The sequence below is a fragment of the Ovis canadensis genome, chromosome 3, assembly GCF_042477335.2.
Source record: "Ovis canadensis isolate MfBH-ARS-UI-01 breed Bighorn chromosome 3, ARS-UI_OviCan_v2, whole genome shotgun sequence".
Lineage (NCBI taxonomy): Eukaryota > Metazoa > Chordata > Mammalia > Artiodactyla > Bovidae > Ovis > Ovis canadensis.
In genome coordinates, this window is record NC_091247.1 from 42,886,044 (window position 1) to 42,900,380 (window position 14,337).

The 14,337-nt window shown below is 41.1% G+C and overlaps 1 non-coding gene across 1 annotated transcript; it reads right to left on the reverse strand.

Annotated features, from left to right (window-relative positions):
- Positions 1 to 227: 227 nt before the first annotated feature.
- On the reverse strand, positions 228 to 299 carry TRNAE-UUC (transfer RNA glutamic acid (anticodon UUC)). The gene has a single exon. It is a non-coding gene; the product is annotated as a tRNA-Glu (tRNA).
- Positions 300 to 14,337: the final 14,038 nt, after the last annotated feature.

The window sequence follows — 14,337 nt, forward strand, 5'->3', positions numbered from 1 at the left end:
GCTGATCACACTGGTTAGGGTCATTATTAAAGATGTCAGTCAACTTGCTGAAGCTTCATTTACGCTCTGGAAATTGTCCGTTGGAAGGAGATATGTGAGCTCCTTGTTTTTGCCCCTCAAGCACAGCACACTGGGCTTCTCAGAAATCAGTATTTAGGATTGGCCTTGTCGGGTTGGCCAAAAAAATTATTTTTTGGCTGCACCCTGTATGGCTTTTAGGATCTTAGTTCCCTGACCAGGAATTGAACTCAGGTCCCAGCAGTGAAAGTGCTGAGTCCTAACCACTGGACCACCAGGGAACTCCCTGAGTCAAATATTTTCATGAACACTTGTTGACTTTTTGACCTTCAATCCTAAAGATTCTTTTCACATCAAATTTCTACCACTTCAAGATGAACACTGTCGGGGTCAGGAGAGGCAATGTCTTTTAAAGCATTTCCTGGAACACGGGGACGTAAATTTGGAAGCTGCCTCAGCAAGTTGAGCACTCTGTCTCAGGAATCAAGAATCTGCTGCTGGGGAAATAACTAAGGAATAATACCTAACTGTGTGAAGAGATCTTAAGACAGCTCATCTGGAGGTGCCAGCTGGCTCTGGACTCAAGAGAAGAAGCAGTGAACCTCTCTGGGTGTTCCTCAATGTGGAGAAACTTTTCATCTTTAACCTAGATGTTTTATCATCGGTGCTGTATAGATGGAGAAGTCTTGAGGCTACTGTAAAAATAAAGCTGAAAACCAGAAGCAGGAGGCTTAAGTCCAAATCCTGAGAACATCAGAGAACTCCTGAATCCAGGGAACATTAATTGATAGGAGCTCATCAAACGCCTCCATACCTACACTGAAACCAAGCACCACCCAAGGGCCAACAAGTTCCAGAGCAAGACATACCACGCAAATTCTCCAGCAACACAGGAACACACCCCTGAGCTTCAATATACAGGCAGCTCAAAGTTACTTCAAAACCAGAGACATCTCATAACTCATTACTGGACACTTCATTGCACTCCAGAGAGAAGAAATCCAGCTCCACCCACCAGAACTCTGATACAAGCTTCCCTAACCAAGAAACCTTGACAAGCCACTGATACAACCCCACCCACAGCGAGGAAACTCCATAATAAAGAGAATTCCACAAATTCCCAAAATACAGAAAGGCCACCCCAAACACAGCAATATAACCAAGATGAAGAAACAGAGGAATACCCAGCAGGTAAAGGAACAGGAGAAATGCCCACCAAACCAAACAAAAGAAGAGATAGGGAATCTACCTGAGAAAGAATTCCAAATAATGACAGTGAAAATGATTCAAAATCTTGAAATCAAAATGGAATCACAGATAAATAGCCTGGAGAAGATGCAAGAAAGGTTTAACAAGGACCTAGAAGAAATAAAAAAGAGTCAATATATAATGAATAATGCAATAAATGAGATCAGAAACACTCTGGAGGCAACAAATAGTAGAATAACGGAGGCAGAAGATAGGATTAGTGAAATAGAAGATAGAAATAAATGAATCAGAGAAGAAAAAAGAAAAACGAATTAAATTAGAAATGAGGACAATCTCAGAGACCTCCAGGACAATATGAAACACTCCAACATTCGAATTATAGGAGTCCCAGAAGAAGAAGACAAAAAGAAAGACCATGAGAAAATACTTGAGGAGATAATAGTTGAAAACTTCCCTAAAATAGGGAAGGAAATAATCACCCAAGTCCAAGAAACACAGAGAGTTCTGAACAGGGTAAATCCAAGGCAAAACACCCCAAGACACATATTAATCAAATTAACAAAGATCAAACACAAAGAACAAATATTAAAAGCAGCAAGGGAAAAACAACAAATAACACACAAGGGGATTCCCATAAGGATAACTGCAGATCTTTCAATAGAAACACTTCAGGCCAGGAAGGAATGGCAAGATATACTTACAGTGATAAAAGAAAATAACCTACAGCCAAGATTACTGTACCCAGCAAGGATCTCATTCAAATATGAAGGAGAAATCAAAAGCTTTACAGACAAGCAAAAGCTGAGAGAATTCAACACCACCAAACCAGCTCTCCAACAAATGCTAAAGGATATTCTCCAGACAGGAAACACGAAAAGGGTGTATAAACCCAAACCCAAAACAATAAAGTAAATGGCAACAGGATCATACTTATCAATAATTACCTTAAACGTAAATGGATTGAATGCCCCAACCAAAAGGCAAAGACTAGCTGAATGGAAACAAAAACAAGACCCCTATATATGCTGCCTACAAGATACCTGCCTCAAAACAAGGGACACATACAGACTGAAAGTGAAGGGCTGGAAAAAGATATTCCACACAAATAGAGACCAAAAGAAAGCAGGAGTAGCAATACTCATATCTGATAAAATAGACTTTAAAACAAAGGCTGTGAAAAGAGACAAAGAAGGCCACTACATAATAATTAAAGGATCAATCCAAGAAGAAGATAAAACAATTATATATATATATATATATATATATATATATATATATATATATGCACCCAACATAGGAGCACCGCTACATGTAAGACAAATGCTAACAAGTATGAAAGGGGAAATTAACAATAACACAATAATAGTGGGAGACTTTAATACCCCCACTCACGTCTATGGACAGATCAACTAAACAGAAAATTAACAATGAAATGCAAACTTTAAATGATACAATAGACCAGTTAGACCTAATTGATATCTATAGGACATTTCACCCCAAAACAATGAATTTCACCTTTGTCTCAAGTGCTCACAGAACCTTCTCCAGGATAGATCACATCCTGGGCCATAAATTTAACCTTGATAAATTCAAAAAAATTGAAATCATTCCAAGCATCTTTTCTGACCATAATGCATTAAGATTAGATCTTAATTACAGGAGAAAAACTATTAAAAATTCCAACATATGGAGGCTGAAAAACATGCTTCTGAATAACCAACAAATCACAGAAGAAATCAAAAAAGAAATCAAAATATGCATAGAAATGGATGAAAATGAAAACACAACAACCCAAAACCTGTGGGACACTATAAAAGCAGTGCTAAGAAAAAAGTTCATAGAAATACAGGCATACCTCAAGAAACAAGAAAAAAGCCAAATAATAACCTAACTCTACACCTAAAGCAACTAGAAAAATAAGAAATGGAGAACCCCAGAGTTAGTGGAAGGAAAGAAATCTTAAAAATTAAGGCAGAAATAAATGCAAAAGAAACAAAAGAGACCATAGCAAAAATCAACAAAGCCAAAAGCTGGTTCTTTGAAAGGATAAATAAAATTGACAAACCATTAGCCAGACTCATCAAGAAACGAAGGGAGAAAAATCAAATCAATAAAATTAGAAATGAAAATAGAGAGATCACAACAGACAACACAGAAATACAAAGAATCATAAGAAACTACTATCAACAATTATATGCCAATAAAATGGACAACGTGGGAGAAATGGACAAATTCTTAGAAAAGTACAATTTTCCAAAACTTAACCAGGAAGAAATAGAAAATCTTAACAGACCCATCATAAGCACAGAAATTGAAACTGTAATCAGAAATCTTCCAGCAAACAAAAGCCCAGGTCCAGACGGCTTCACAGCTGAATTCTACCAAAAATTTAGAGAAGAGCTAACACCTACCTACTCAAACTCTTCCAGAAAATTGCAGAGGAAAGTAAACTTCCAAACTCATTCTATGAGGCCACCATCACCCTAATACCAAAACCTGACAAAGATGCCACAAAAAAAGAAAACTACAGGCCAATATCACTGATGAACATAGAGGCAAAAATCCTCAACAAAATCCTAGCAATCAGAATCCAACAACACATTAAAAAGATCATACACCATGACCAAGTGGGCTTTATCCCAGGGATGCAAGCATTCTTCAATATCCGCAAATCAATCAATGTAATTCACCACATTAACAAATTGAAAAATAAAAGCCATATGATTATCTCAATAGATGCAGAGAAGGCCTTTGACAAAATTCAACATCCATTTATGATAAAAACTCTCCAGAAAGCAGGAATAGAAGGAACATACCTCAACATAATAAAAGCTATATATGACAAATCCACAGCAAACATTATCCTCAATGGTGAAAAATTGAAAGCATTTCCCCTAAAGTCAGGAACAAGACAAGGGTGCCCACTTTCACCACTACTATTCAACATAGTTCTGGAAGTTTTGGCCACAGCAATCAGAGCAGAAAAAGAAATAAAAGGAACCCAAACTGGAAAAGAAGAAGTAAAACTCTCACTGTTTGCAGATGACATGATTCTCTACATAGAAAACCCTAAAGACTCCACCAGAAAATTACTAGAGCTAATCAATGAATATAGTAAAGTTCAGTTCAGTCACTCAGTCGTGTCTGACTCTTTGTGACCCCACGAATCGCAGCACACCAGGCCTCCCTGTTCATCACCATCTCCTGGAGTTCATTCAGACTCACGTCCATCGAGTCCGTGATGCCATCCAGCCATCTCATCCTCTGTCATCCCCTTCTCCTCCTGCCCCCAATCTCTCCCAGCATCAGAGTCTTTTCCAATGAGTCAACTCTTCTCATGAGGTGGCCAAAGTACTGGAGTTTCAGCTTTAGCATCATTCCTTCCAAAGAAATCCCAGGGCTGATCTCCTTCAGAACAGACAGGTTGGATCTCCTTGCAGTTCAAGGGACTCTCAAGAGTCTTCTCCAACAGCACAGTTCAAAAGCATCAATTCTTCTGCGCTCAGCCTTCTTCACAGTCCAACTCTCACATCGATACATGACCACAGGAAAAACCATAGCCTTGACTAGACAGACCTTAGTCGGCAAAGTAATGTCTCTGCTTTTGAATATACTATCTAGGTTGGTCATAACTTTTCTTCCAAGGAGTAAGCATCTTTTAATCTCATGGCTGCAATCACCATCTGCAGTGATTTAGTAAAGTTGCAGGATATAAAATCAACACACAGAAATCCCTTGCATTCCTATACACTAATAATGAGAAAGTAGAAAAAGAAATTAAGGAAACAATTCCATTCACCATTGCAACGAAAAGAATAAAACACTTAGGAATATATCTACCTAAAGAAACTAAAGACCTATATATAGAAAATTATAAAACATTGATGAAAGAAATCAAAGAAGACACTAATAGATGGAGAAATATACCATGTTCATGGATTGGAAGAATCAATATAGTGAAAATGAGTATACTATCCAAAGCAATCTACAGATTCAATGCAATCCCTATCAAGCTACCAGCAGTATTTTTCACAGAGCTAGAACAAATAATTTCACAATTTGTATGGAAATACAAAAAACCTCGAATAGCCAAAGCAATCTTGAGAAAGAAGAATGGAACTGGAAGAATCAACCTGCCTGATTTCAGGCTCTACTACAAAGCCACAGTCATCAAGACAGTATGGTACTGGCACAAAGACAGAAATATAGATCAATGGAACAAAATAGAAAGCCCAGAGATAAATCCACACACCTATGGACACCTTATCTTCGACAAAGGAGGCAAGAATATACAATGGATTAAAGACAATCTCTTTAACAAGTGGTGCTGGGAAAACTGGTCAACCACTTATAAAAAATGAAACTAGATCACTTTCTAACACCATACACAAAAATAAACTCAAAATGGATTAAAGATCTAAACATAAGACCAGAAACTATAAAACTCCTAGAGGAGAACATAGGCAAAACACTCTCCGACATAAATCACAGCAGGATCCTCTATGATCCACCTTCCAGAATACTGGAAATAAAAGCAAAAATAAACAAATGGGATCTAGTTAAAATTAAAAGCTTCTGCACAACAAAGGAAACTATAAGCAAGGTGAAAAGACAGCCTTCTGAATGGGAGAAAATAATAGCAAATGAAGCAACTGACAAACAACTGATCTCAAAGATATACAAGCAACTTATACAGCTCAATTCCAGAAAAATAAACGACCCAATCAGAAACTGGGCCAAAGAACTAAATAGACGTTTCTCCAAAGAAGACATACGGATGGCTAACAAACACATGAAAAGATGCCCAACATCACTCATTATCAGAGAAATGCAAATCAAGACCACAATGAGGTACATTTCACACCAGTCAGAATGGCTGTGATCCAAAAGTCTACAAGCAATAAATGCTGGAGAGGGTGTGGAGAAAAGGGGACCCTCTTACACTGTTGGTGGGAATGCAAACTAGTACAGCCACTATGGAGGACAGTGTGGAGATTCCTTAAAAAATTGCAAATAGAACTGCCTTATGACCCAGCAATCCCACTGCTAGGCATACACACTGAGGAAACCAGAATTGAAAGAGACACGTGTACCCCAATGTTCATCGCAGCACTGTTTATAATAGCCAGGACATGGAAGCAACCTAGATGTCCATCAGCAGATGAATGGATAAGAAAGCTGTGGTGGTACATATACACAATGGAGTATTACTCAGCCATTAAAAAGAATACATTTGAATCAGTTCTAATGAGGTGGATGAAACTGGAGCCGATTATACAGAGTGAAGTAAACCAGAAAGAAAAATACCAATATAGTATACCAACACATATATATATATAGAATTTATATATAGAGAGAATTTAGAAAGATGGTAATGATAACCCTGTATGCGAGACAGCAAAAGAGACACAGATGTTTGGAACGGACTTTTGGACTCTGTGGGAGAGGGAGAGGGTGGGATGATTTGGGAGAATGGCATTAAAACATGTATACTATCATGTAAGAAATGAATCGCCAGTCTATGTTCGATACAGAATACAGGATGCTTGGGGCTGGTGCACGGGGATGATCAAGAGAGATGATATGGGGTGGGAGGTGGGAGGGGGCTTCAGGATTGGGAACTCATGGGTACCCGTGGCTGATTCATGTCAATGTATGGCAAAACCAATACAGTATTGTAAAGCAAAATAAAGTAAAAAAAAAAAATGAACATTGTCTTTCTTCAGGTCCAAAAGGAGAGCTCAGACTCACTGCGCTGACTTCAGAAGAAGAACTGCAAAGGAGCAGAGGGTAGCTGACACCCCTCACCCATCCTCCAGGAGAAGAAGGCTCCTCTCACTCCCAAACCAAGCAATGGTGAGTTTAGAAAGCGCGAGAGGGTTAGAAACAGAAGGGCAGAGTTGGATTTTGGAGTCTAAGAGACCTAAGTCTCTGTTCTGCCATTTAACTTCTGTGTGCCCTTGCATCTTCAATTTAATCTCCAAGCCTTAGTTTGTCTGTAAAATGAAGATAGGAATAACACCCACTGCACAAGAGTTCTTGTGAAGATTAAATAAGGGCACACATATAAACTGCTTAGTACAGCATACCGGAGAAGGCGACGGCACCCTACTCCAGTACTCTTGCCTGAAAAATCCCATGGACGGAGGAGCCTGGTAGGCTGCAGTCCAGGGGTTGCTAAGAGTCAGACACAACTGAGCAACTTCACTTTCACGTTTCACTTTCATGCATTGGAGAAGGAAATGGCAACCCACTCCAGTGTTCTTGCCTGGAGAATCCCAGGGACAGGGGAGCCTGTTGGGCTGCCGTCTATGGGGTCTCACAGAGTCAGACACAACTGACATGACTTAGCAGCAGCACAGTATACACACACACACACAAAAAGTATAATTAAATTACTGTACATTGTTAATCAATTATACCCCAATACAAAATGGTTTTGTAATTTTAATGTTAAAAATTAAAATTACAAAAGATTACCGAATCATTTCAGATGAGGTGAAAGTGGGCAGAGTTTGACAAGCTTCTCCATCTCCCCGACAGCAAGTGCACCAGAAGGATATGAATAAGGCAGTGTTTTTCTAATATTTGAAACAATCCTTATAAGAAACACTTTCTATTGTGATCCACAACACATGAAGTGACATAGTTAAGACTGAAATAAAACCAATTTTAACCAAACAACAGTTACCTTTATTCTGTGCAACATGACATGTACTGTGAGACTTTCAGTTCTTCATGAGTCTATTTCATTTCATTTATTTATTTTTGAAAGTTTCCAAACCTACAGAAAGTTGAAAAAGTGATACAAAACATTGTTCATGGAAAACAGGATTTCTTGACCTCAGCAAAAATGACATTTGGGGTCATAACTCTTTGAAGGAAGCTGTTCTGTACATTGTGGTATGTTTAGCAGCAACACTAGTCTCTAATCCCCTGCACCCTACCTCCCCCACCCCTTCCCCCCACCACATGCCCAGCTGTAACAACCAGAAATGTCTCTAGTCATTGCCAAGTGTCCCCTGGGGAGTAAAACTCACTCCCATTGAGAATCAGTGACCCAAACCTGCCAGCAGTTAACACTTGGTCGTATTACATCATCTTTCTCTCAATACACACTCCTGCATACACAAACCTATTTTTTGGTTGAACTATTTGAAAGTAAATTACAGACGTCATGACACTCAACATAAATAGTTTAGCATGTGTCTCCTAAGACTAAAAACATGGCTTATACAACCACATTTCATACTACACGTAAAGACTCAACATAACTCAATCATTTCTTTTCTCCTTCTTCTTCTGTCGTTTGTTCACCCACTAGATTGATTTCCCTGGTGGGTCAGTGGCAAAGAATCTGCCTGCAGTGTAGGAGCCACAGGAGACATGGGGTTCAGCAGATCCCCTGGAGAAGGGAATAGCAGTCCACTCTGATATTCTTGTCTGGAGAATTCCATGGACAGAGGAGCCTGGCAGGCTATATAGTCCATAGGGTTGCAAAGAGTCAGACACAACTGAAGCAACGTAGCATGCAGGCAGATTGATTTCATGTTCTACTTATGGGTCATGACCTACAGTTTGAAGATTAGAGAAGTAATATATTGTCTCCCAAATATCTTTAGAACAGAAAAGGTGCACATGAAGTCACAGAGTCAAGCAGGCATTTATAGGGTTTTTACCAACATACTGCTGTTTTCCCCCTCCCTGGCTGTTTTCCACCTCACATCCCCAAGGCAGCATGGGGAGCAGAGACCCAGCCAGCCCCACCCTACAGGAGACCCAGGAGCTCTTGCAGGCGCCGGCGGTGTGTGCCCTGGCCTGTCTGCCAGGGGTTGGCAGAGCCTGCCGAGTTGGGTGCACAGTGGCCTGACCACATCACAGGCCCTGGGCTTTGGCTCAGGCTCAGGCAGGCCGCCCCCCACCCCTTCCATGTTTGCTAAGGTCCTTTCCTTTACCTGCACTGGCTCCAGGACAGTGGTTACAAGTGGGCCCAGAAACTGCCAGCGGGCAAGGGCTGAGACACTTGAAAGTGTGTGAGTCACTGGCCGTCTTTGACTCCCCTGACCTTATAAATCCAGCCTTTGAGTCTAGATCAGGATCCAAAGAGCCACAAAACTTAAAAACTAACACTCCCAAACGCAGATGTAGAGCTCACCACTGGAGCCCCCTGCACAATTCCCCAGGAGGTCTGGAAAGGGGCAAGCATACAGGAGGGCTTCTCACACAGGCCCTGAGCAGCATCCTCCATCATCCTGACAAGGAGGCCCCTTTCTGTTTGCTCTTGCTTTTATTCTTTTATAAAGACTTGAAACCTCTGGGAGCCAGACTTCCTTGAAAGTCAAGAATTTCTCCCTCTTGAAGATTAGAAGTGGGGGTATTAGATCAGCTTTGGTATTGGAGGAGAAAGAAGAATTAACTACAGCCTGAAAAGTCAGGGCTAAGCTCTTACAGGAACTGACTGTTGAGTCTTGAAGGCAGATGCTATGACAACAACCCATCACCCCTAATAAGATACCAGAATATGGGTTGTGCATCCCTAAGCCAGGAGAGATACGCTTACTTGATGGGGAACAAGATACACATGAGGAAGTTCAATGATGGGACCACAAGAAATGAATTAACCCCAAAAGAAGAAATGCCATCTCCGTGGCCTCCCATATGCAGCTCCAGTGAATCAGTACACAAGTAAAGAGGATATTCCCAAAGCAAAGACAGAGAACAGAAGTAGCTATGGGTGGGAGGGCCATAAATACTTGTTGCAAGCTGCTTTCACCTACTGTTATGCCTACAGTGTCTTCAAAGACTCTACTACAATCCAAAAAAAGTAGCTCATTTTTTTCAGTTTGTTTTCTGTCTGTCTTCCCCCCTGGATTATCAGGATGTGAGAGCCTTGTCTATTTTGCTCACCATCATAGCATCGCTTCTGAGAATGATGCCTGGAACAACAACCAACACTCAAAAGATAATTTAGTGAATCAGTGAGTGAACACAGGCTCTCCTCAACTATAGCAAGACAAGTACAATCCACCCCACTTAACACAGGAAGAAAGTAAAACACAGAGATGTCAAGTTCACCCAGGTAATCAGTGTCTGCCTGGGCCTTATAACCAGAACTCTTCACGCTAATTCCCACACTGTCTAAAACCAGCAGGAACATAAACATCATCTTTATTCCTTGCTCCTCTCATCCCCTCAGGTCCTACAGTTTGGCACGACTATCAGACCAGTCCCAGGGACAATGTTCATCAGCTTGAGTTTAAAATTAACAGGACACTTTCTCAAACTGTCGAAAACTTTCCTGAAAGAAGTGAACATCCAGGTTGGTAACAATGTTCTGTATTCAGAATAGTGGGGCTGGCTGGTGCTGGAGGAGATGAATTAGATAGGTAGCTAATTTTAATTGGGCTTCCCTTGTGGCTTAGCTGGTAAAGAATCCACCTGCAATGCCAGAGACCTGGGTTCAATCCCTGGGTTGGGAGGATCCCCTGGAGAAGGGAAAGGCTATCCACTCCAGTATTCTGGCCTGGAGAATTCCAAGGACTGTATAGTCCCTGGGGTTGCAGAGTCGGACTCAACTGCCTGACTTTCACTTTCAAATTTTAAGAGGCCTAGAGGGATACAGTGACTCAAACAAGGACACGAGTATGATGGCTGGGGCGAACTACCTGGATGTGTAGTTAAAGGAAAGGAAAACAACAGGAAGGGATGGAGGGAGGGAAGGATGGGTCCCCACAGAAGGAAAAACTGTCCTGTGGTATTTCAAAGTAGTATATAAGAGAAGAAGCACATCGGGACATTTAGGGACATGGGGATCTTCCCAGAGCTTCTCTCACTGTTGGCCCAAGAGATCAATCCCCTCCTTCCCCCAGCCAACTATGGCTTACCAACGAATCCTACTCTCTCTTAAAAGCACTAAGGACTGTACTGATTTATCCATCACAGAACCCAAGTCTCAGATGTCACAAGGATGGTTTACAAGGACAAGCCAAAAAACAGAAATAAACTCTGCTTCTTCCCTCAAAATCCCTAAATGTTGGCAGGCACATACCCACGCACACAAGCACACTTTGCTTCCCCAGCCCCATTCCTGGCACCAGCAATTCCCATAGCCCAGTCTAGAGAGTCCCCTCCAAAGGGTGCTCCCTGGGGATTGAAAACTGCCCCAGCTGAGTAGGTGAACCTTGCATAGCTCTGGGCACCTCCACCAGACAGAGAGGTAAAGGGGGGGGGCATTCTCTGCTGATGTCTTCTCTCCCAGGTGCTGGCTGGTACTTTACAAATGACATTTAACCTTCCCAACAATCCCACAAAAATACCCTTTTAACAGATGATGAAATTAAGTCTCAGTAAAATGAAGTACTTTATTGAGAATTGCAGCTAAAAACTTCACTCTGAAATTAATACTGCTCTTTCCATTAAACCGAACTCCCAGCTCATCATTTCCAGCTGAAAATACATAGCTTTCTATTCTCCAAAATAAAACTGACCATATATATTTTAGACTAGAAAATGAAAACTTTAAAAAAATTGATCACAAGTAATATTAAAATTACAAATTATGGTAAAAAGCAAAGGGCAAATGATACAATTTTTATCTCAGTGTAAAGGGCATTCACATAGACAAGAAACTCTCAGGAAGAGCCAGAATGTTATTATTTTTCAAATCTGGAAGAATCCCTGGTCCTCAGCAGAGAAAGATCAGACCAGTGTAGAATTAGGTCCTTCAGAGTTTGTAACTACAGCCTCCACACTCTGGTTGTGAGTCCATCAGGACAAAGCATAGCAGAAGGAAAACATGCTTTGCAAAGATTGATTCTTCTCATTACAAACTGAAGAGAAGATTCAGGATTTCCTCTGTATGGATACATCCTAATATGCTGCCCTGAGTGCAAGAAGGTGGCACAGGGTTAGGACCAGGGTACTAGAGCTGGAAACAACTCAGGGAACTTGCATGGGGTAAATTTGACCATCCAATGTTTCACTTATTAGAAGTAAAAAGTTGCTGGCCATCAATTCACTGTCCCTGAAACTAACACAATATTGTAAAACAACTATAGTTCAAAAAAAAAAAAAAGTTACTGGCCATTGGCCTGAGAGCTTCATAGTAGATAAGGATAGGACCACCAAGAGGATTTTTCATCTATTAAAGAGACTCACTGAGGGGTCAGCAGGGCTGAAAGATGGCTTCATTCTACTGAAATGCACCCAAGCCTGAAGTAGACACCAGAATGCAAATATATAGTAACTCCACCTGGGCCCAGATCTCCCATGTCAGCATGGTCTGTATTATTCAATCTCCATGCCAGCTATTTGAAAAGCTGTATCCTAAACTGCTGGAAGAGTGCATGGCAACCCATTCCAGTACTCTTGCCTGGAGGATCCCATGAACAGAGGAGCCTGATGGGCTTCACTCTGTAGGCAGTGAAGAGTCAGACATGGCTGAAGTGCCTTAGCATGCAAACCCACACACATCCTAACCTGCAGCTCCTTTTTAAATTTTCCATGAGCCATCCAAGTCACAAAGACCAGAAATGAACAAAATCTCTATGGTCAGCACTTTCATTGTAGAAGATCCACTTTCATTGCAGGAGAAGATGGCTTGGTGAGCAGACATCAGAGCAAAGCTGATGTGATGAATCGAAAGTTTAATGTCTCACATTAAAAAGAATGAAATAATGCCATTTGCAGCAACATAGACAGACCTAGAGATTATCATCCTAAGTGAAGTAAGTCAGAGAAAGAGAAATATCATATAATATCCCTCATAAGTGGACTCTAAAAAGAAATAATACAAATGAATTTATTTACAAAACAGAAAAAGACTCACAGATTTAGAGAACAAACTTATGGTTGGGGCAAGTAGGGGGAAGGATAGGCGGAAGAGATAGCTATGGAACTGGGATCAACATGTCCACGTGCTATATTTTAAGTGGATGACCAGCAAGTTCCTACTATATAGCACAGGGAACTCTGCCCAATGTTATGGGACAGGCTGGATGAGAGGGGAATTTGAGGAGAATGGATACGTGTATATGTATGACTGAGTCCATTTACTGTCCACCTGAAACTATCACAACATTGTTAATCAGCTATCAATTCAGTTCAGTCACTCAGTAGTGTCTGGCTCTTTGCGACTCCATGGACTGCAGCATGCCAGACTTCCCTCTCCATCACCAGTTCCCGGAGCTTATTCAAACTCATGCCCACAAATTGGTGATGCCATCCAACCCTCTTATCCTCTGTCATCCCCTCTCCTCCCACCTCCATTCTTTCCCAGCATCAGGGTCTTTTCCAGTGAGTCAGTTCTTTGCATCAGGTGGCCAAAGTATTGGAGTTTCGGCTTCAGCATCAGTCCTTCCAATGAATATTCAGGACTGATCTCCTTTAGGATGGGCTAGTTGGATCTCCTTGCAGTCCAAGGGACTCTCAAGAGTCTTCTCCAACACCACAGTTCAAGAGCATGAATTCTTCAGTGTTCAGCTTTCTTCACAGTCCAACTCTCACATCCATACATGACCACTGGAAAAACCATAACCTTGACTAGACAGAACTTTGTTGGCAAAGTAATGTCTCTGCTTTTGAATATGCTATCTAGGTTGGTCATAACTTTCCTTCCAAGGAGTAAGCGTCTTTTAATTTCATGGCTGCAGTCACCATCTGCAGTGATTGTGAAGCCCAAAAAAATAAAGTCTGACACTGTTTCCACTGTTTCCCCATCTATTTCCCATGAAGTGATGGGACTGGATGCCATGTTCTTAGTTTTCTGAATCTTGAGCTTTAAGCCAACTTTTTCACTCTCCTCATTCACTTTCATCAAGAGGCTCTTTAGTTCTTCCTCACTTTCTGCCATAAGGGTGGTGTCATCTGCATATCTGAGGTTATTGAAATTTCTCCCGGCAATCTTGATTCCAGCTTCTGCTTCTTCCAGACCAGTGTTTCTCATGATGTACTCTGCATATAAATTAAATAAGCAGGGTGACAATATACAGCCTTGACGTACTCCTTTTCCTATTTGGAGCCAGTCTGTTGTTCCATGTCCAGTTCTAACTGTTGCTTCCTGACCTGCATATAGGTTTCTCAAGAGGCAGTCAGGTGGTCTGGTATTCCCAT